Source organism: Schistocerca gregaria, chromosome 3, assembly GCF_023897955.1.
Source record: "Schistocerca gregaria isolate iqSchGreg1 chromosome 3, iqSchGreg1.2, whole genome shotgun sequence".
In the NCBI taxonomy this organism is placed as follows: domain Eukaryota; kingdom Metazoa; phylum Arthropoda; class Insecta; order Orthoptera; family Acrididae; genus Schistocerca; species Schistocerca gregaria.
The window spans coordinates 57,093,043-57,117,059 of record NC_064922.1 but is presented as its reverse complement, the minus strand read 5'-3'; the positions used below and the strand labels follow the sequence as shown (position 1 = coordinate 57,117,059).

General features: G+C 47.4%; 1 non-coding gene across 1 annotated transcript; it reads left to right on the top strand.

The window, feature by feature from the left end:
- The first annotated feature begins 9,027 nt into the window (after positions 1-9,027).
- Trnak-cuu (transfer RNA lysine (anticodon CUU)) lies at positions 9,028-9,102 on the top strand. Its single transcript has one exon. It is a non-coding gene; the product is annotated as a tRNA-Lys (tRNA).
- The last annotated feature ends 14,915 nt before the right edge of the window (positions 9,103-24,017 follow it).

Here is a 24,017-nt window from a genome sequence, read left to right as displayed (position 1 = left end):
TGGAAATCAGTTGCGCGTTGTGGCCGTATAGCAAACAGTATCTGTGATGACGAACAATTAGCGACAGGCGTTTTTTTAAGAATTACTCTCCGATGTGATTAAGGCGAATGGCGCAGATAAAGCATTTGCCAAAGCGGTACAGCATAAGGTGGGACGAGGCAGTCTTAATTACATTTTATAGATGTATTTCTCACATATCTCAGAGCCTGTCGTCGTCGTCGTCGTCGCCGCCGCTTCTGCAGTAGTAGCAAATGGCCATCGTAGCAAATGCGGCGAGGGACGCCCTGCCTTCGATTCCGAATGCACAAAGTGTGTGGTCTTGTTTCTCAGTCTACATTTGGTCGGTCTCGTAAGAGGTTGAATGTAACGAATTTGTGGGAAAGAGCAAGGGGCAGCGGCTGTGTAGAACGAAAACACAAATCCTCAGGGGTGTGAGCGTTTCGATATGAGTCGTATACATGTTATAGTTGGTCGTCAGTGACTGTGTGGCCTAATGGATAAGGCGTCGGACTTCGGATCTGAAGATTACAGGTTCGAATGATGTCACGCTCGTGTTTTTCCAGTTCTGAAAAAGAAACATGCCGTTTTAATGTAGCAATTGTGCAGTACGAAACCGTCTGAATGTTGCTGTTGACCATTTTTTGCTTGGAGTTGCTCCTGAGCTTGAAACACACACAAGAAGACCGGTGTTAACTAGCGAAATGGTCGGCACAGTGCCGACACCGAGAGTTTTGACTGGCACTTGTACATCCAAAACAACGTCGGAAAGTAACTCGTTCGGCTTTTGAGTCACATAAAGTATGTGTGTTAATTTTGACGCCACTAGCTCTGCATGTTGTCATGCAATTTCTTTACCTCTCACAAATGATTATGACATAAAAGTGAAGTACGTGACGAGTGTGACGTTAGGAAAACATTAGGCAGCATGGAGAGATTCTGTATATGACCACCCAACCCAAACGAGTTCTGTGTGACGTGCTACCCGGCAGGTATTCACCGAGGTAGCCGGCTAGCTCAGTCGGTAGAGCGTCAGACTCTTAATCCCAGGGTCGTGGGTTCGAGCCACACGCTGAGGGGAACTGAATTATGTTCCGCTGCAGATGTAAATTACCGTTTTTCTGATTAACGAGATGTAATGGAAAAAGCAACTTTAAACTTTGCCTACGTCTCTGTCAGTCGCAAGGAAACTGTATTTGAAGGTGAAGGTGATTTTGTAGACATGTGTGAAAGACATGTTCAGAAATGAAAGTGTTGTTGTTTGGAGAGCAAATCGGTTACGTGTCAGATGCGTAGCTAAGCAGTAATGGGTCGCCATAGCTGCAAATATTAGCCGGTAATATGAAGTGTTGTCAGCTGAAGTCTGATTATGGAGACGACCGTAAGGGCGAAGTACCCAAGAGAACCGCTAGGACGCGCCTCTTTAGCTCAGTGGTAGAACACTGCTCTAATAAACCAGGTGTCGTAAGTTCCATCCTCACCGGAGGAAACTGAATTTTGGAAATCAGTTGCGCGTTGTGGCCGTATAGCAAACAGTATCTGTGATGACGAACAATTAGCGCCAGACGTTTTTTTAAGAATTACTCTCAGATGTGATTAAGGCGAATGGCGCAGATAAAGCATTTGCCAAAGCGGTACAGCGTAAGGTGGGACGAGGCAGTCTGAATTACATTTTATAGATGTATTTCTCACATATCTCAGAGCCTCTCGCGGTCATCGTCGACGTCGCCGCCGCCGCTTCTGCAGAAGTAGCAAATGGCGATCGTAGCAAACGCGGCGAGGGACGCCCTGCCTTCGATTCCGAATGCACAAAGTGTGTGGTCTTGTTTCTCAGTCTATATTTGGTCGGTCTCGTAGAGGTTGAATGTAACGAGTGGGTGGGAAAGAGCAAGCGGCAGCGGCTGTGTAGAACGAAAACACAAATCCTCAGGGGTGTGAGCGTTTCGAGATGAGTCGTATACATGTTATAGTTGGTCGTTAGTGACCGTGTGGCCTAATGGCAGTCTGCCTGCGGCAGCGGTGGTGAGCGGACCTCCAGGGCCAGTGCGCTGTGGCAGGAAGTGTTTACGTCAGGCGGTGAGTCGCGTGCTTACAGCGTCTGCCTATTAGTATTCGTTCCGTTCTGTAGGATCTGATATGGAATTATGAATCCGACTAACAGGAAAGATACCTTGAAGTTTACCTTTGATAGGAACTTTTCGAAACCAAATTCGTTTGAAATTGAAGCATGGTTAGAGGAAACAGCTAAGATTACTTTTGATGACATTGTAGGGATAAATTTCTCTATCGTGACTAGTGTTGTTTATGTGAAATTAACGTCCTCTGAAATGTGTGATAGAATTGTGGAGTCCAGTGGAGGTGTACTGAAGTTTAAACATATAGATGGTACCGTCAGTGACGTCAGCATTACGCATGCTGGACTGGGCATCCGAACGGCACGTATTTTCGAACTCCCGTTTGAAATATCAGCCGCGCAAATAAATTCTGCATTAACACCTTACGGGAGGGTCATTAACAATTTTGCGGAGCGTTGGTCCAAAGCCCACAAATTTCCATTGCTTAACGGCGTCAGGCAGGTTAAGATCGATCTACAGAAGCACATACCTTCATATATTTACGTAGGTGGACATCGCGGAATTGTCATATATGATGGGCAGCCAAAAACGTGTGCCGGCTGTGGTGCGCCCGGCCACGTGCGCTCTGAATGTAAACAAAGACGCGTGACGCAGATACCTGTCGGTGAAGCCGCTAGCCCCCCTGTGACGACGGCACTGCCACTGACATACGCTGCCGCGGCTTCTGGTCTTCCACCCGCGACCCCGCCTGTAGATGCCCCTCTTTTGAATGATGTTTTGGCCGATAACGTCAAAGAACCGAGTGCTGAAGCGGCACCGCCGCTACCACACTCAGCGATGGAGGTAACGACGGATGACTCCCCAGTGGTTGATGTCACTGGTACTGAGGATGAAGCAGACGCTGTGTTCCCGGCGGATCAACCCCAGAGTCAATGTAACGAGACGTCGGACTTCGGATCTGAAGATTACAGGTTCGAATGCTGTCACAATAGTGTTTTTCCAGTTCTGAAAAAGAAACATACCGTTTTAATGTATCAATTGAGCAGTACGAAACCGTCTGAATGTTGCTGTTGACCATTTTTTGCTTGGAGATGTTCTTGAGCTTGAAACACACACAACAAGACCGGTGTTAACTAGCGAAATGGTCGGCAGAGTGCCGACACCGCGAGTTTTGACTGGCACTTGCACATCTAAAACAACGTCGGAAAGTAACTCGTTCGGCTTTTGAGTCACATAAAGTATGTGTGTTAATTTTGACGCCACTAGCTCTGCATGTTATCATGCAATTTCTTTACCTCTCAGAAATGATTATGACATAAAAGGAAGTTCGTGACGAGTGTGACGTTAGGAAAACATTAGGCAGCATGGAGAGATGCTGTATGGGAAAACCCAACCCAAACGATTACTGTGTGACGTGCTACCCGGCAGGTATTCACCGAGGTAGCCGGCTAGCGCAGTCGGTAGAGCGTCAGTCTCTTAATCCCAGGGTCGTGGTTTCGAGCCACACGCTGTGCGGAACTCAATTTTGTTCCGCTGCGGATGTAAATAACCGTTTTTCAGATTAACGAGATGTAATGGAAATAGCAACTTTAAACTTTGCCTACGTCTCTGTCAGTCGCAAGGAAACTGTATTTGAAGGTGAAGGTATTTTGTAGACATGTGTGAAAGACATGTTCTGAAATGCAAGTGTTGTTGTTTGGAGAGCACATCGGTTACGTGTCAGATGTGTAGCCAAGCAGTAATGGGTCGCCATAGCTGCGAATATTAGCCGGCAATATGAAGTGTTGTCAGCTGAAGTCTGATGATGCAGACGCCCATAAGGACGAAGTACCCAAGAGTACCGCTAGGCCGCGCCTCTTTAGCTCAGCGGTAGAGCAGTGGCCAAATAAACCAGGGGTCGAAAGTTCCATCCTAACAGGTGAAAGATGAATTTTGGAAATCAGTTGCGCGTCGTGGCCGTATAGCAAAAAGTATCTATGATGACGAACACTTAGCGACAGGCGTTTTTTAAAGAATGACTCTCAGATGTGATTAAGGCGAATGGCGCAGATAAAGCATTTACCAAAGCGGTACAGCATAAGGTGGGACGAGGCAGTCTGAATTACATTTTATAGATGTATTTCTCACATATCTCAGAGCCTGTCGTCGTCGCCGCCGCCGCCGCCGACGCCGCCGCCGCCGCACCTTCAGAAGTAGCAAATCGCCATCGTAACAAATCCGGCGAGAGACGCGCTGCCTTCGATTCCGAATGCTCAAAGTGTGTGGTCTTGTTTCTCAGTCTACATTTGGTCGGTCTCGTAAGAGGTTGAATGTAAGGAATGGGTGGGAAAGAGCAAGGGGCAGCGGCTGTGTAGAACGAAAACACAAATCCTCAGGGGTGTGAGCGTTTCGATATGAGTCGTATACATGTTGTAGTTGGTCGTCAGTGACCGTGTGTCATAATGGATAAGTCGTCGGACTTCGGATCTGAAGATTACTGGTTCGAATGATGTAACACTCGTGTTTTTCCAGTTCTGAAAAGGAAAAAAACCGTTTTAATGTAGCAATTGAGCAGTACGAAACCGTCTGAATGTTGCTGTTGACCATTTTTTGCTTGGAGTTGCTCCTGAGCTTGAAACACACACAACAAGACCGGTGTTAACTAGCGAAATGGTCGGCAGAGTGCCGACACCGCGAGTTTTGACTGGCACTTGCACATCTAAAACAACGCCGGAAAGTAACTCGTTCGGCTTTTGAGTCACATAAAGTATGTGTGTTAATTTTGACGCCACTAGCTATGCATGTTGTCATGCAATTTCTTTACCTCTCAGAAATGATTATGACATAAAAGTGAAGTACGTGACGAGTGTGACGTTAGGAGAACATTAGGCAGCATGGAGAGATTCTGTATGGTACCACCCAACCCAAACGAGTACTGTGTGACGTGCTACCCGGCAGGTACTCACCGAGGTAGACGGCTAGCTCAGTCGGTAGAGAGTCAGACTCTTAATCCCAGGGTCGTGGGTTCGAGCCAAACGCTGGGCGGAATGGAATTTGTTCCGCTGCAGATATAAATTACCGTTCTTCTGATGAACGAGATGTATTGGAAATAGCAACTTTAAACTTTGCCTACGTCTCTGTCAGTCGCAAGGAAGCTGTATTTGAAGGTGAAGGTGATTTTGTAGACATGTGTGAAAGACATGTTCTGAAATGCAAGTGTTGTTGTTTGGAGAGCACATCGGTTACGTGTCAGATGTGTAGCTAAGCAGTAATGGGTCGCCATAGCTGCAAATATTAGCCGGTAATATGAAGTGTTGTCAGCGGAAGTCTGATTATGCAGACGACCGTAAAGGCGAAGTACCCAAGAGTACCGCTAGGCCGCGCCTCTTTAGCTCAGCAGTAGAGCAGTGGTCTAATAAACCAGGGGTCGTAAGCTCCATCCTCACAGGAGAAAGATGAATTTTGGAAATCAGTTGCGCGTTGTGGCCGTATAGCAAACAGTATCTGTGATGACGATCAATTAGCGACAGGCGTTTTTTTAAGAATTACTCTCAGATGTGATTAAGGCGAAAGGCGCAGATAAAGCATTTACCAAAGCGGTACAGCATAAGGTGGGACGAGGCAGTCTGAATTACATTTTATAGATGTATTTCTCACATATCTCAGAGCCTCTCGCGGTCATCGTCGACGTCGCCGCCGCCGCTTCTGCAGAAGTAGCAAATGGCGATCGTAGCAAATGCGGCGAGGGACGCCCTGCCTTCGATTCCGAATGCACAAAGTGTGTGGTCTTGTTTCTCAGTCTATATTTGGTCGGTCTCGTAGAGGTTGAATGTAACGAGTGGGTGGGAAAGAGCAAGCGGCAGCGGCTGTGTAGAACGAAAACACAAATCCTCAGGGGTGTGAGCGTTTCGAGATGAGTCGTATACATGTTATAGTTGGTCGTTAGTGACCGTGTGGCCTAATGGCAGTCTGCCTGCGGCAGCGGTGGTGAGCGGACCTCCAGGGCCAGCGCGCTGTGGCAGGAAGTGTTTACGTCAGGCGGTGAGTCGCGTGCTTACAGCGTCTGCCTATTAGTATTCGTTCCGTTCTGTAGGATCTGATATGGAATTATGAATCCGACTAACAGGAAAGATACCTTGAAGTTTACCTTTGATAGGAACTTTTCGAAACCAAATTCGTTTGAAGTTGAAGCATGGTTAGAGGAAACAGCTAAGATTACTTTTGATGACATTGTAGGGATAAATTTCTCTATCGTGACTAGTGTTGTTTATGTGAAATTAACGTCCTCTGAAATGTGTGATAGAATTGTGGAGTCCAGTGGAGGTGTACTGAAGTTTAAACATATAGATGGTACCGTCAGTGACGTCAGCATTACGCATGCTGGACTGGGCATCCGAACGGCACGTATTTTCGAACTCCCGTTTGAAATATCAGCCGCGCAAATAAATTCTGCATTAACACCTTACGGGAGGGTCATTAACAATTTTGCGGAGCGTTGGTCCAAAGCCCACAAATTTCCATTGCTTAACGGCGTCAGGCAGGTTAAGATCGATCTACAGAAGCACATACCTTCATATATTTACGTAGGTGGACATCGCGGAATTGTCATATATGATGGGCAGCCAAAAACGTGTGACGGCTGTGGTGCGCCCGGCCACGTGCGCTCTGAATGTAAACAAAGACGCGTGACGCAGATACCTGTCGGTGAAGCCGCTAGCCCCCCTGTGACGACGGCACTGCCACTGACATACGCTGCCGCGGCTTCTGGTCTTCCACCCGCGACCCCGCCTGTAGATGCCCCTCTTTTGAATGATGTTTTGGCCGATAACGTCAAAGAACCGAGTGCTGACGCGGCACCGCCGCTACCACACTCAGCGATGGAGGTAACGACGGATGACTCCCCAGTGGTTGATGTCACTGGTACTGAGGATGAAGCAGACGCTGTGTTCCCGGCGGATCAACCCCAGAGTCAATGTAACGAGACGTCGGACTTCGGATCTGAAGATTACAGGTTCGAATGCTGTCACGCTCGTGTTTTTCCAGTTCTGAAAAAGAAACATACCCTTTTAATGTAGCAATTGAGCAGTACGATACCGTCTGAGTGTTGCTGTTTACCATTTTTTGCTTGGAGATGCTCTTAAGCTTGAAATCACACAACAAGACCTGTGTTAACTAGCGAAATGGTCGGCAGGGTGCCGTCACCGCGAGTTTAGATAGGCACTTGCACATCTAAAACAACGTCGGAAAGTAAATCGTTCGGCTTTTGAGGCACATCAAGTATGTGTGTTAATTTTGACGCCACTAGCTCTGCATGTTGTCATGCAATTTCTTTACCTCTCACAAATGATTATGACATAAAAGTGAAGTACGTGACGAGTGTGACGTTAGGAAAACATTAGGCAGCATGGAGAGATTCTGTATGGGAACACCCAACCCAAACGATTAATGTGTGACGTGCTACCCGGCAGGTATTCACCGAGGTAGCCGGCTAGCTCAGTCGGTAGAGCGTCAGACTCTTAATCCCAGCGTCGTGGGTTCGAGCCACACGCTGGGCGGAACGGAATTTTGTTCCGCTGCAGATGTAAATTACCGTTTTTCTGATTAACGAGATGTAATGGAAATAGCAACTTTAAACTTTGCCTACGTCTCTGTCAGTCGCAAGGAAACTGTATTTGAAGGTGAAGGTGATTTTGTAGACATGTGTGAAAGACATGTTCTGAAATGCGAGTGTTGTTGTTAGGAGAGCACATCGGTTACGTGTCAGATGTGTAGCTAAGCAGTAATGGGTCGCCATAGCTGCAAATATTAGCCGGTAATATGAAGTGTTGTCAGCTGAAGTCTGATGATGCAGAGGACCGTAAGGCCGAAGTGCGCAAGAGTAGCACTAGGCCGCTCCTCTTTAGCTCAGTGGTAGAGCACTGCTCTAATAAACCAGGGGTCGTAAGTTCCATCCTCACAGAAGAAAGATGAATTTTGGAAATCAGTTTCGCGTCGTGGCCGTATAGCAAACAGTATCTGTGATGACGAACAATTAGCGACAGGCTTTTTTTAAGAATTACTCTCAGATGTGATTAAGGCGAATGGCACAGATAAAGCATTTGCCAAAGCGGTACAGCATAAGGTGGGACGAGGCAGTCTGAATTACATTTTATAGATGTATTTCTCACATATCTCAGAGCCTCTCGCGGTCGTCGTCGTAGCAGCCGCCGCTTCTGCAGAAGTAGCAAATGGCCATCGCAGCAAATGCGGCGAGGGACGCCCTGCCTTCGATTCCGAATGCACAAAGTGTGTGGTCTTTTTTCCCAGTGTATATTTGGTCCGTCTCGTAAGAGGTTGAATGTAACGAATGGTTGGGAAAGAGCAAGCGGCAGCGGCTGTGCAGAACGAAAACACAATTCCTCAGGGTGTGAGCGTTTCGAGATGAGTCGTATACAAGTTACAGTTGGTCGCCAGTGACCGTGTGGCCTAATGGATCAGGCGTCGGACTTTTGATCTGAAGATTAGAGGTTCGAATCCTGCCACGCTCGTGTTTTTCCAGTTTTGAAAAAGAAACATACCGTTTTAATGTAGCAATTGAGCAGTACGAATCCGTCTGAATGTTGCTGTTGACCATTTTTTGCTTGGAGTTGCTCTTGAGGTTGAAACACACACAACAAGACCGGTGTTAACTAGCGAAGTGGTCGGCAGGGTGCCGTCACCGCGAGTTTTGACTGGCACTTGCACATCTAAAACAACGTCGGAAAGTAACTCGTTCGGCTTTTGAGTCACATCAAGTATGTGTGTTAATATTGACGCCACTAGCTCTGCATGTTGTCATTCAATTCCTTTACCTCTCAGAAATGATTATGAAATAAAAGTGAAGTACGTGACGATTGTGACGTTAGGAAAACATTAGGCAGCATGGAGAGATTCTGTATGGGACCACCCAACCCAAACGAGTACTGTGTGACTTGCTAACCGGCAGGTATTAACGGAGGCTGCCGGCTAGCTAAGTCGGTAGAGCGTGAGACTCTTAATCCCAAGGTTGTGGGTTCAAGCCCCACGCTGGGCGGAACGGAATTTTGTTCCGCTGCAGATGTAAATTACCGTTTTTGTGATTAACGTGATATAATGTAAATAGCAACTTTACACTTTGCCTACGTCTCTGTCAGTCGCAAGGAAGCTGTATTTGAAGGTGAAGGTGATTTTGCAGACATGTGTGAAAGACATGTTCTGAAATGCAAGTGTTGTTGTTTGGAGAGCACATCGGTTACGTGTCAGATGTGTAGCCAAGCAGTAATGGGTTGCCATAGCTGCAAATATTAGAAGCTAATATGAAGTGTTGTCAGCTGATGTCTGATGATGCAGGTGACCGTATGGCCGAAGTACGCAAGAGTACGGCTAGGCCGCGCCTCTTTAGCTCAGTGGTAGAGCACTGGTGTAGTAAACCGGGGGTCGTAAGTTCCATGGTCAGAGGAGGAAGACGGATTTTGGAAATCAGTTTCGCGTCGTGGCCGTATAGAAAACAATATCTGTGATGACGAACAATTAGCGACAGGCGTTTTATTAAGAATTACTCTCAGATGTGATTAAGGCGAATGGCGCAGATAAAGCATTTTTAAAAAAAAAAAATTCTTTATTTCCATAAAAGAATGTTAATTTTACATCTAGCCCACTGCCTTATTTGATTAGTGGGCCAAGTTAGTTATACAAGGATAATTAGCAGCTAATTCTAAGTCCTATGTAGTAACTAGTTAGTATATAAGTGAACAGTAAGCAATGGGCAACATTAGTGTTAGTCTACTACAAACATTTAATCTTAAGACTAGTTACTAATCCTACAGCGTTACAGTTGTGTCAGCTAATTTATATAAACCTACTATAGAGCCTTGCTCATTGAGCTAACCCCAATGAGCGTGCCCCTGACACTGGGCAGGCCAAGATGGTAATCGCTGCAGGTTACTAATAATAATGTCTAAAAACTAAGTCCTACAACTAACTTATCCTAATGTCAAGTCCGGTGCGTTGTCTGGTTCGGTAAGGCTGCACCCCACCCCCCCAGAATCCTGTGGCGCGGCGGATTCAGACTGAGGAAGTCGGCCTTTCCGCGCCCAGGCGGTTTGGGAGTAGGGTATCAAACTCTATCTGTGTCCTGGTTTATCTCTTTCTTGTACTACTATAGTTCTTTCAGGTAGTCCTTTAGGACTTTCTGAGATACCGCGTTAGCCAGTTTATTTATGATGTCGAAAGTGTCGCGATATCTGATTAGTCTATATGTGTCGTTGTGTGGTAGTTGGTCCCGCAGTACTGAGGCCACATCATTGAAAAGGGGGCACTCGTAGACTACATGGTCAGGAGTACCCTCCGGAACACCACAGTCACCTCCAGGTGTCGCCTTTTTACCAAATCGACATAGATATGTCGAGTACGGTCCATGTCCAGTGAGGAAGTGGATGAGTCCCCGGGATGGATCGAAATGTGACATTTCCATCCTTTCCCTGACATCTGGTAGGAGCTCAAAGGTTCGACGCCCTGTTTCTTCGGTTTCCCACGAAAGTTGCCATAGCAGCTCCCCTTTTTTCCTAATCTCTACTTTATTTTCAGTCCTGCTGCCCAGAATTTCCTCGGTTTTTTCCAAATTCCTCTTTTTAGTCCAGTACCAAGCGGCCTGCTCCCGAATTTTGATATCCAGGTGGCAAAGCCCCATAATAACTAACAGGGCTCCTCCCGGTGTAGTTCTGTATGCCCCCACTGATCTCAGGATCATATTTCTCTGCACTCTCCTCACTGTCATGGCGGGCACCACCCTCGTGAGCCTGTGTGCCCAGACTCCGGATCCGTAACCCACTATGGATGTTAGTATACTGTTATGATAGAGTTTGATGAGATGTGGTGGAAGATGAAACCGCTTGTGCTCAATGGAGATGAGGTTGTTGAGTACCTGTAAAGCTCTTTGAGTTACGGTTTCGATGTGTCTACCAAAAGTCCACCTTTCATCAATGATGATACCAAGGTAGCGTGTCTCACGTCGCCGGAGAACTGGTGATCCATCTATCCTAATAGTTGGGTTACGAGCTAATTGTCCCTTTAGAAGAAGATACGTAGACTTGGCCGGTGAAATTGTCATTTTTGTCTTGCGGCACCACAGTTGGAGTGTGTTTATTGTTCTCTCGATCTTAGGCTCTATGTCTTCTCGGCTACGGCCGCCGACCAGTAGGAGGAGATCATCTGCGTAGGCTATCACCTCCAGCACTTCATCACTTTGTTGTAATGTATCTAGTAAGGGTTCCATGTGGATGTCCCAGAACAGCGGACCCAGTACGAAAACCTGGGGACATCCCTTGATGATAGTTTTCCTTACTCTTGTGCTAGCAGATGATAGCCAGACCTCCCGATCTTCACAATAGCTCCTCAGACAGCCATATAGCGGCCCTGGACACTCCTTCTCCCTTAAGCAGGAGAAGAGCGAAGGCCACCACAGGTTGTCGAAGGCGCCACTTATATCCACCATGATGCCAACAACGTACTTGTACGGGGTAGAGCCGCAGACCTCGGCCGCCAGGGCGATTGCATCAGATGCCGATCGTCCAGGCCTGAAGCCAAACTGCCTGTTGCTCATTCCGCACAGCACTCGGTGTGCAGCCAGTCTATCAGCCAGAAGTCTCTCCAGAATCTTCCCAAGCAGATCAAGCAGGCAGATAGGTCTATAAGATTTAGTTTCTGCTGGGTCTTTGTCAGCCCCTTTCTTTATAATTACCACATTTGCCCTCTTCCATATTCGAGGGAACTTTTTCTGCCTGAGGCATTCGTTATATAAATGAGTTAGAGGGGCGACTATCTGGGGGGGCCAGGAATTGCACCACTTCCGCCACAATACCGTCTGGCCCAGGAGCTTTTCCTCTCTTCAGGGAATTTATATGGGCAGCTACCTCTTCTTCTGAGAATGGGTAGACTGCCATATCATTTTCATACGCATTGTTGTTATTCTCCCGCAGCTGCCGTTGTTCGTCTGTCTCATCCGCACTATCATCAGGCAACAGGGAGTGGAGAAGGACCTCAGCAGTTTCCTGCCAAGACCCCGTCATCCGGTCCCCATGCATGACGGTTGAAAGCTCCATCGGAGAACGGATCTTTTCCCGGACAAGCCTGTAGGGAACTCCCCATGGGTCTAATGCTAATTGGTTCAGAACAAAGTGTTCCCAACTCTTTGTTCTAACTTCCCGTAGCTGTTTGTGGAAGTTATCTTTGGCTTCCCGGTAAAGCTGCAGCCATCTTTGTCTTTCTTGCCAGACGACACTGCGCTGGTAGTGCCTCCTGAGCCTTCTGACCGACCGGCGCATCTCCTCTAGTTCAGCAGACCATGGTGATGGAGAGGCCGCCATGGCCCTCCTCCTAGTAGGTACGGCTGCTTTGACTGCTCGAGTTATTACTGAGACCAGTTCTTCGGCTCTGTTGTCAACGTCAAGGTCTCTGTGGTCGTCACCCTCTGATAACGGAGGAATGTCGCACTCCCCAGCAAGTCTCTCCCAGTCGGCTCTATTGTAATTGTATTGTATTTCCCACCCCCTGGCCCAGCGGCTCTCGCCATCTCCTATGTTGAAAGTAATGAGATTGTGGTCACTTGTAGTGGCATTCTCAACTACTTTCCATTGCTGGATTAGGTATGCTGCGTTTGGCGTAGCCAGGGTCACGTCGATGTTTGTGCCTTGGCCCCCTCCCGCCGCATAGGTCGGAGGGTTGCCTGGCTTGTTAGCCACTACAAGCTGCAAGGCCATGATGGCTTCTTCTGCCTTCTCTCCATTGGGATCCCTGGTGCCGCTTTACCATAGGGGGGATTTGGCATTCATATCGGCAGTCACAAATGTTTTCCGCCCCCGCAACGCCGTGATAGCTGTGGTGAGATGAGCTAGGTGTCTTTCAATATCATCACCATATTGGAAGTATGTGTTGATCATAATAATAGCTCCTGCTGGAGACTGCAGCTCCACGACGTTGCAGTGGCTGGTTGTGAACTGCGTTAGGACTGTAGCCCTTATCAGTTTGTTTGTAATAATAATTGCCGCTTTTGGGTCTTCTCCTCTGCAGACGACTTGCCAGGTCGCAGCTGTGAAAGCTATCTTCCCGTTTAGGGAGTACGGCTCCTGCAGGCAGACCACATCCAGTCTCCTCTCCTCCACTTCCCTTCGTAACTCCTGCATGACAAGTCTGCTGTTGATGAGTGTTGAGTTGGCCAATGGTAATTTCCGTCATGTAGTTGTCTATGGAGTGTATGTGTGAATTCTGTCATGAGGCCATGTTTTGTTCCAGTCAAATGTGATACGTCCATTTGCCAGAACTGCTTGTCGATAAATTTCATTCAGGTCGAATTTTTCTCCACGTCTGTCAAAGACTTTCTTTAGTAGGTCACGCAGGGCTCCGAAGTCAGTGGGGAGATTCACTGACTTGAGTTGAATTCTGTCCACAGCCTCCATTACCGAGAAGGTGACTCTCTGTCCATATTCATGTCCCACCCGAACCACAAGTCTCAAGGCAGTGGTCAGGGTAGTCGGCTGCTCCAGCCTCGCCAGTTGCATGGTGAGTTCAAGGTTTGGATAGACTCTAACTAGATCGACAGGTGGCAGTCTCACTACAGGATCTTTTGTTGCATCTGGTTCACTTGAACTAGTTATTTTATTTTCTTGAACTGGTTGTTTTGTTGTTATATTTAATTCTGCTGAGACTGCCACAGTCTCTGGTACAGGATGCCGTTGCCGTAGGTCTTTAGTCGGCCTTGTTTCCCTGCTTGGGGAGGAGGGGAGCGTGACTGCCAGAGGCCTCGTTTGTGTCCCTCTATCCGTAGTGGTAGAGTCGGTTTGAGTGCCTTTATCTGCGGTTCTGGTTGTGGTGCCCATGTGCAACCTCAAGAAAAGCTTGAAGGCACTCGCCCTCATGGCATCCCTCCTCCTTTTGCTAGGGGATTTCCTTTTGGGCATCCTGTTGGCTTTGGTTTGATCAGCCATAGTCTATTCTTGAAATAAGCCTTTGTTCCAGAAGTCTGTAGGTGGGGCAGCTACGTCCCATGGTACCACAGGGCTTTTTACCCCGTCTCTTGCAGGGGATACAAACCGCCGCAGCCCTACAGTCCTTCCTGACATGGCCATCCTCGCCACATTTCGAGCAGGCCGACCCCCTGGTACAGTGCCTCAAAACGTGGTCGAGATCTCCACAATTGTGGCAACGTGGTACGACCAGAAAGTCGCGTGTGTTAATGGCGTGAAAGCCGACGTATAGTCTGCCCATTGCTGTAATTTTTTTCCACATGTGAGCGGAGACCTCGGCAACGTGATGGACCACATCACGGTCCCGAGGCCCAGTTTTGAATCTCAAATTGAAATTTGCTTTAAATTCTTCTTCTGTCATATCTTCAAAATTCTGAGCCTTTATAGATTTTTGCAGTTCTTCATTCGTCATGACTGTTGGTACATCATACAAGATGACCAATGGGTTTCTTTTCCTCGGTGGCTCGCATTTGACCACCGAGTTTAGTTTTGCATTACTTAACAGTTTCTCTTTGTCCTCTTCTGAAGCTACTTCAACAATAACAGAGTTTCTGCTGGGTTTTACCTTATTTATTTTAATTTTGTCTTTTGCTGGATTGATAGTTGTCGTAAGCAATTCCTGGATTCTTTTTACGCTAGTGTCCTGACCAGGCAGGGTCCTTAGGAACACCGTTGTGTCTGATCTTTTAGTGACTTTTGCAATGGCATCCTTTGTAGTCTGCGGTTTTGGTGGCGCTTGTGCGACCACCGCTGCCCAGGTCTTTCCGGGTTGTTTCCTTAGTCCCTCATTTTCTTTTGTAAGTTCTTCTACACGGCCCTCAAGCTTGGCGTTTGCGATAGCCCACGCCGCCAGTTCATTTTTGATTATAGTCAGAGCCGCTTGACTAATTTTACCATTTTTGATATGTTGCTCGAGGAGCAATGATATTCTCGTGTGTCTTTGTAGGACATTTTCCTCAGTTGCCTGTCCCGACTCGTCCTGAGGAGCGGGTTCAGACATCACGGAAGCTTGCGTTGGCGCACTCGAATCACTCGTTTCTGGTGTAGCCATGATGAACGAGTGATAAAAAAAAGGGGTGGGAGCCCGTCTCTTGCCCCGGACCGGCTCCTCTGGCATGGGTGGGGGGACATTCTGCAGCTCGCTCACCGACCTCGCCCCTAGGTCAAGAGCACTCCAGAACTGCTGGGTTCAGCGCGCCGTTTCCAGCGCACTGGTCCCCCTCGGTGACTTCGTCATCAGCGATTTCACGCGACGCACCCCGGCAACTGCACCCCGCACTCCGGAGAGGCGGATGCACCTCTCGCCCTTCGCCGCCTACTTGCCCGAGTTTCCACCTCTCGGCCAGGGACCCACTCCTACTCAGGTGGCGGGCCGGTCCCCCAGGCGTTCGGCGGTCTGGACCCATCTAACCTGGACCAGGCGATGTTACCACCACCTGGGTTTGGCAGAACACGCCCCGGATACCCAGGGCCGCGGCGAAGCACCCTTGCCGACACGCGCCGCGATCCCACGCCGACAAACGAGATCGCCGGCATGCAGAGCACCTGTTGTTCTGTAACCTGCGAAAAGAAGGGACTGATGTATGGTCCCTCGACACAGCTCCCCCTGTGCCATGCACCCTTCGCTTTCGCATCGGGTTGGGTCGCAGCTCTCCCTTTTGTCGCAAGGCAAAATGCCAAGCTTAACGTCTGGCACCACGGGAAGGCGGAAAGAGCCACTTGGGAAGGAGAGGCTATAAGAGACGCATCACTTCCCCTGTGAGGACAGCCGCGGCACGCCCGTCTGGAAGCGATACGCCCCAGTGCGAGCCTCCGTGCCTTACGGCGCGCCGGCTACGGGCGGGCCCGCGCCGAACGCGCCGTCGAGCGACCGACCTCACGCCAGATAAAGCATTTGCCAAAGCGGTACAGCATAAGGTGGGACGAGGCAGTCTGAATTACATTTTATAGATGTATTTCTCAAATATCTCAGAGCCTCTCGCGGTCGTCGTCGTCGTCGTCGTCGTCGTCGTCGTCGCCGCCGCCGACGCTTCTGCAGAAGTAGCAAATGGCCATCGTAGCAAATGCGGCGAGGGACTCCCTGCCTTCGATTCCGAATGCACAAAGTGTGTGGTCTTGTTTCCCAGTCTATATTTGGTCGGTCTCGTAAGAGGTTGAATGTAACGAATGGGTGGGAAAGAGCAAGGGGCAGCGGCTGTGCAGAACGAAAACACAATTCCTCAGGGTGTTAGCGTTTCGAGATGAGTCGTATACAAGTTGTAGTTGGTCACCAGTGACCATGTGGCCTAATGGATCAGGCGTCGGACTTCGGATCTGAAGATTACAGGTTCGAATCCTGTCACGCTCGTGTTTTTCCAGTTCTGAAAAACAAACCTACTGTTTTAATGTAGCAATTGAGCAGTAAGAAACCGTCTGAATGTTGCTGTTGACCATTTTTTGCTTGGAGTTGCTCTTGAGCTTGAAACACACACAACAAGACCGGTGTTAACTAGCGAAATGGTCGGCAGGGTGCCGTCACCGCGAGTTTTGACTGGCACTTGCACATCTAAAACAACGTCGGAAAGTAAATCGTTCGGCTTTTGAGTCACATCAAGTATGTGTGTTAATTTTGACGCCACTAGCTCTGCATGTTGTCATGCAATTCCTTTACCTCTCAGAAATGATTATGAAATAAAAGTGAAGTACGTGACTAGTGTGACGTTAGGAAAACATTAGGCAGCATGGAGAGATTCTGTATGGGACCACCCAACCCAAACGAGTACAGTGTGACTTGCTACCCGGGAGGCATTAGCGGAGGCAGCCGGTTAGCTAAGTCGGTAGAGCGTGAGACTCTTAATCCCAGCGTTGTGGGTTCGAGCCCCACGCTGGGAGGAGCGGAATTTTGTTCCGCTGCAGATGTAAATTACCCTTTTTCTGATTAACGTGATATAATGTAAATAGCAACTTTAAACTGTGCCTACGTCTCTGTCAGTCACAAGGAAACTGTATTTGAAGGTGAAGGTGATTTTGTAGACATGTGTGAAAGACCTGTTCTGAAATGCAAGTGTTGTTGTTTGGAGAGCACATCGGTTACGTGTCAGATGTGTAGCCAAGCAGTAATGGGTCGCCATAGCTGCAAATATTAGAAGCTAATATGAAGTGTTGTCAGCTGAAGTCTGATGATGCAGGCGACCGTAAGGCCGAAGGACGCAAGAGTACCGCTAGGCCGCGCCTCTTTAGCTCAGTGGAAGAGCACTGGTGTAATAAACCAGGGGTGGTAAGTTCCATCCTCAGAGGAGGGAGACGAATTTTGGAAATCAGTTTCGCGTTGTGGCCGTATAGCAAACAGTATCTGTGATGACGAACAACTAGCGACAGGCGTTTTACTAAGAATTACTCTCAGATGTGATTAAGGCGAATGGCGCAGATAAAGCATTTGCCAAAGCGGTACAGCATAAGGTGGGACGAGGCAGTCTGAATTACATTTTATAGATGTATTTCTCACATATCTTAGAGCCTGTCGTCGTCGTCGTCGTCGCCGCCGCTTCTGCAGAAGTAGCAAATGGCCATCATAGCAAATGCGGCGAGGGACGCCCTGCCTTCGATTCCGAATGCACGAAGCGTGTGGTCTTGTTTCCCAGTCTATATTTGGTCGGTCTCGTAAGAGGTTGAATGTAACGAATAGGTGGGAAAGAGCAAGGGGCAGCGGCTGTGCAGAACGAAAACACAATTACTCAGGGTGTGAGCGTTTCGAGATGAGTCGTATACAAGTTATAGTTGGTCGTCAGTGACCGTGTGGCCTAATGGATCAGTCGGCAGTCAGCCAGCGGCTGCGCTGGAGGTCGGACGTGCCGTGCTGTGTGCAGTGCTGCGTTAGCTCCGCGTGGTAAGTCTCTGCTCTTGCTGCAACGCGTCGCTGTCTATAGTAATTGTGTAGACATGAAAAAGAATTAAGAGATGTCGCAACCGCAACGAAAAGATACTTTGAAATTCACGTTTGATCGCAACTTTGTCCGACCGAGGTCATTTGATGTTGAACAGTGGTTAGAGGATGATGTTAAAATAGGACTTGATGATATTATCGGCATACATTTCTCGATTATGAACAGTGTGGTTTTCGTGGAACTTGCCAGTTCAGAATTGTGTGAAAGGATAGTTCGATCTTGTGGTGGCATTCTGAAATTTAAACATGCTGACGGAAATGTTGGGGAGGTTACCGTTGCCCATGCTGGTCTAGGTATTCGGACCGTGCGAGTCTTTGAACTTCCCTTTGAAATTACAAGTGACCAGATAAATGCTGTTATTGCTCCATACGGGAAAGTTTTGAGTAATATTGCCGAACGGTGGTCTGCTGCACACAAATTCCCTGTTTTGAATGGTGTGCGCCAATTAAAAGTCGAATTGCAGAAGCACATTCCGTCGTTTATAAACGTCTGCGGATATAGAGCTGTTGTGATGTATAATGACCAACCGAAAACGTGTGCTGTCTGCAATTTACCAGGCCACGTTCGTGCAGACTGTGTTCAAAGGCGAGTGGCGCAACTGCCTGCCGGCGATGCCGTCAGGCCCCCTGCTATGTCAACGCTGCCCGTGACATATGTCGCCGTAGCGCACGGTTTTGCAAGTGCCACTGCGCCCCCCGAAGTTACTACGAATACCGACCCACAAGCGACCGACCAACCGACCGACTCAGGTGTAGCATCTGTAGACACTCAACCCTCCTGCGAAGACATATCTGCTCCTGCCCTTGTCGCCGTGGAATCGCCCAATGAGGCAATGGATACGGACGCGACCTCAGTCGCTTCGGGTAGTGCTCCTCTGCATCCTGGAGCTTCTTTAGGAGGTATCAAAAGCGTATCAGGTGCACAGAAAACGGACTCGCAACCAGCCGTTTCTAGTGGTGCTCTTCCGAATCCTGCAGCTGCCTTAGGCACTGACCACAGCCCGTCAAGTGCAATGAAATCAGACCTGGCGTCAGTCACTTCGAGTAGTGCTACTTTGCAACCTGAGGCTTCTTCAGGTACCGTCCGAAGTCCACCACGAGACGCATCTCCCAAGAAATCTAAAAAACGGAGGATCGCGCGTCAAGGTGCAGAGCAGACTGCACCACAACTGCGTGAACAGGCGAAGCAAATAGGGGGCAAAATACGTCAATCTGCATCTGAGAACTTGCAGTGCAATCAGCAGTCATCTAACGAAGACCCTGTGTCCTTGGATAGTACCTCCGGTTCTGCCAGTTTGCCCTCCGATGACGTAGCAATTACCCGAACCGAAGATAAAAATCACCAGCAAACACCTGAATATAGTGCACCACTTAATGACGAACCGATGACAGGGCTGTCGAATCCGTGGGCAGACGATGTCGACGACACTACAAAGGTGGACGAAATTATGGACACCACAGGAACCGTTACAGTCACCACGATGGCCACACCACGCGATGACGTCGTCTTGAATGTCATCGCCGCGACGGATACTGTCCCAGACACGGAGAAGCCGACTGATCCCTTCCCAAGTCATGAATATTTCTAGTCTGAACGGTTTTACTGACTTGTGTCCACATGTCTCTCGGGTCAGATTTCTTAATGTTTTTTCGAAATGATATGTTGCCAGAGTTTTTCCTAATTACACTCCCGTCTTGGCTAACGTAGTTCCGTTGCAGGCCTATAAGATCGCTACGCTGAACATCAATAAAATTTGTAGCCCATTTCATTTACAAAATTTAAAAGATTTCCTGTATGCAGCTGATGTGGACATTTTGTTTTTACAAGAAGTAACAAACATCGAACTTGACTTCATACAGGGGTATAATGCTATAGTCAATCCTGGAATTGGATGTGATTTGGGTACCGCATTTCTTTTCAAAGAGGGCGTCGTCATTACAGACGTAACAAAACTGCCTAACGGCAGAGGCATTGCCGGCACGCTTTATAACACCAGGATTATTAATGTCTATGCCCCATCTGGTTCTACCAATCGGTGCCAACGAGCACAGTTTTTTAAGGAGGGAATTGTTCCTTTGTTTGGTGTACACTGCACCCATACCATCCTTGGAGGCGACTTTAACAGTGTCATACATGCCAAAGACCAAACTCCGAACTACAACAAATCGCCGGACCTGGAACGTATCGTCACCGACCTCCGTTTAACTGATTCGTGGGAGCAAAAGCACGGCGCGGCACCCGGCTTTACCCACCTCACTAATCATTCAGCGAGCCGGTTGGATCGAATATATGTCTCGCCCAATCTGAAACACCGCATCCTGCAGTCTGAAGTTTGGCCAACCGTTTTTTCGGACCACGCTGCATATATATGCACATTAAATTTGGAACGACAAGGAACCTGTCGATATAAAGGGCCATGGAAACTTAATGTTTCACACTTAAAAGATCCTGCCTGTCGAGAAGCCTTTCTCACCACTTGGAGAGCCTGCGAGACCAAACTCAGCTCTTACCAGTCGACCTTGGATTGGTGGCTCAAATGCGCCAAACCTCAGATCCGGAGATGTTTCATCAACTACTCCCGGGAGAAGAGCTTTTGGCGGAAAAGAACGATAGAAATTTTACTTTCATTGTCTCCGAGAACTCTACCTGCAAGGTGCTACAGCTATTGGGAACCATGGGAGAATTAAAAAATTCCAGGCAAAAATACTGACATTAAGGCGACAACAGCTTGAAGGATACCAAATAAGGTCAAGAGCAGAGACTGTGGCGCAAAAAGAAGCCACTTCGATATATCATGTGATTCGTGAAACTAAACGAGGATTCCGCAAAATACTGACGGAGCTTAAAACTGATAATGGAACCACCTTGACAATGCACAACGACATAAAAGCAGAAATACTAACCCATTTCGACAACTTGTTTTCACATAAAGAGGTAGACGAAAAAGCACAGGACGATTTACTGACCCACCTGCAAGGACGCGTTGGTAACGCGTACGCGGAAGCTCTAATAGCGGAGGCGACCGAAGACGATGTACACTATGCTGTCTATCAAAGTGCAAAAAATAAATCCCCTGGAGCTGACGGCATACCAGCAGAATTTTATCAAGTCTTCTGGGAACATATAAAACATAGAATTACATGCATCTGTAATGAACTTCTGAACCTCAATAAGGAGATACCGAAAGATTTTCGTGAAGGTATGATAGTGTTAATCGCAAAAAAATCGGCTGGCAAGAAAATTGGAAATTTGAGACCAATCACTCTGCTGAACAGTGACTATAAAATTTTTTCGCGGCTCTTAGCCCACAGACTTAAAAATGTAATGGCCAGCGTCACCGGCCCATATCAGTCTAGCGTGGGCAAAGATAGGAAAATTCAGCAGACGCTGTCCGACTACCGCGACATAATTTCAATAGCAGAAGTATGTCGACTAAAATGTACCGTCGTGTCGTTAGATTTCGATAAAGCCTTCGACAGGATCAGCCACTCCTACCTCCTGAAAACGATGGGCGCAATGGGTTTTCCGCCGAGATTCGTCGACCTCAGACGACGTTTGGTAACGAATAACTCCTCCAGAATCATCATAAATGGACAGCCTAGCCGGCCAGTCGAGATCGCATGTTCCGTCAGGCAAGGTTGTCCGTTGTCCATGGCACTTTTTGCCATGGCCATCGAACCTTTGCTCGCTACCTTGACTCAGCGGTTACAAGGATTGCAAATACGAGGAAACAAAATAATATGTAAAGCTTATGCGGACGATGTTGGGTTTCTCGTTATGAATGTAGCGGAAGTCGAGACGGCAATGCACATAATAGAAAAATACGAGCGAGCGTCAGCCGTGAGGTTAAACAAAACCATGTCCGGCATTTAATATCGGATGTGGCATTGGCATGCGCACACACGGTCAGTTACGTGAGCTAACAGCCTTGAAGTGTCTCGGCATTGATTTCCGAAAAAATATACGTCAAACTATTGCGGCCAACTATAGACAAGTACTAACTACCATACGAGCTAGTGTACGGACACATAGTATTCGACAATTAAATGAAATTCAGAGAGTGTCTTTAGCGAACGTCTCTATTACTTCCAAAGTCAATTATGTCGCCCAGATACTGCCAATACCCGCCGGCATCGCCAAACAAATTATGTCAGCAATAGGCTATTTTGTGAGCCGTGGCCACATATTTAAAATCCAGTATGACACTCTGACGCTCGCCACTAATAATGGCGGCTTAAACTTAACGAATGTTACTAAAAAGTCGCAGGCTCTGTACATCTCCAATACATTTCAACAATGGAGACAATCCGGCAGCTGTATCGCCGCGCACTTGCTATCTGAAATAGCTCCAGATGACCCCTCTCCACCCATTAATGTGCAGCACATACCGAGCGGACTTTACCATTTACGATGGTTTTTAATAGAATATAGCTACCTACGTTCAAGAATTCCGGAAAAAGACATGACAAACGTAAGAGAAATATATGGCAAATTGATGGGAGAAAAGAAGAACAACAAAATAGAACAAAACTATCCATGTTCTAACTGGAAAGTGATATGGGCAAATATTCATAACCGTAACTTAGCTACTCATCTGAAAGCAACATGGTACTTTGTTGTAAATAGGAAAGTTGCAACAAACTCGAAACTTCATTCGATCCACTTAGCGGATTCGCCTTTGTGTGCAACGTGTAGTTTAATTGATAACGAAGAACATCGTTTCGTGTGCGACAAGGTTAAAGATATCTGGCTGAATGTCCGACGAAAGCTGGCACTCATCCTTCGAACGTCACCTAACGCTATAACGCCTGCGGACTTTTTGACACCGGATGATGTACCCTTTCCTAACACGAAACGCAACGCAGTCAATTGGCTGAAAGCGGCAACGGTCCATTACCTCTTCACGAAGGAAGAGAAAAGCCAAGAGGATTTTTGGATCTCTCTGCTAACTGAGCATCACATGTTACTGAAGACTAGTAAATATAAAGAAACATACGCAAATTTTTTAATCAAGACCTTGATGTAAAAGAATTAAGAAATATCTGCGGACACAGAAGACAAACGTAAGAGAGTGTTCACCACTACTAACTTAATTAACAATCGTGAAAAAAAAAATATTATAGTTTTTACCGGAATTGCCGTTCTTTGAGTTCAACGTTTATTAATTTACTTTTCAAGAAGCCATTATAAATAGTTGCTTCTCACCGAATATGGTTTGTTTTTTAAGCATTTTCAGAGAGAAGAGGCAGTTTCGAAATGCCCTCTGACGTTTCTTTGTCAAGGAAGACTATTTGCTTTAAGTGTGACAACAAAAAACAGCGATGAAGAAGGAAACAAACTGAACATAACTTCTGTTTCTACCTACTGAAGACTTCATTCTTTTTTCACATTATCAATAAGCCCAAAGAAGGGGTACATTAGTTTCTCCACGATAAAGGGATTAACTTCGTCTCATCAGTTTATGGTAATGTACATGGCGTGAGAAGCCGACGCCGATGAAGGCGAATTATGGAGAGCGCAAGGATGGGCTAAAAGGGGTGATGGGAGGCCCAAAAAAAAAAAAAAAAAAGTCGGTAGAGCGTCAGAATCTTAATCCCAGAGTCGTGGGTTCGAGCCAGACGCTGGGCGGAACGGAATTTTGTACCGCTGCAGATAAAAAAAAAAAAAATGGATCAGGCGTCGGACTTCGGATCTGAAGATTACAGGTTCGAATGCTGTCAAGCTCATGTTTTTCCAGTTCTGAAAAAAAAACATACCGTTTGAATGTAGCAATTGAGCAGTACGAAACCGTCTGAATGTTGCTGTTGACCATTTTTTGCTTTGAGTTGCTCTTGAGCTTGAAACACACACAACAAGACCGGTGTTAACTAGCGAAATGGTCGGCAGGGTGCCGTCACCGCGAGTTTTGACTGGCACTTGCACATCTAAAACAACGTCGGAAAATAACTCGTTCGGCTTTTGAGTCACATCAAGTATGTGTGTTAATTTTGACGCCACTAGCTCTGCATGTTGTCATGCAATTCCTT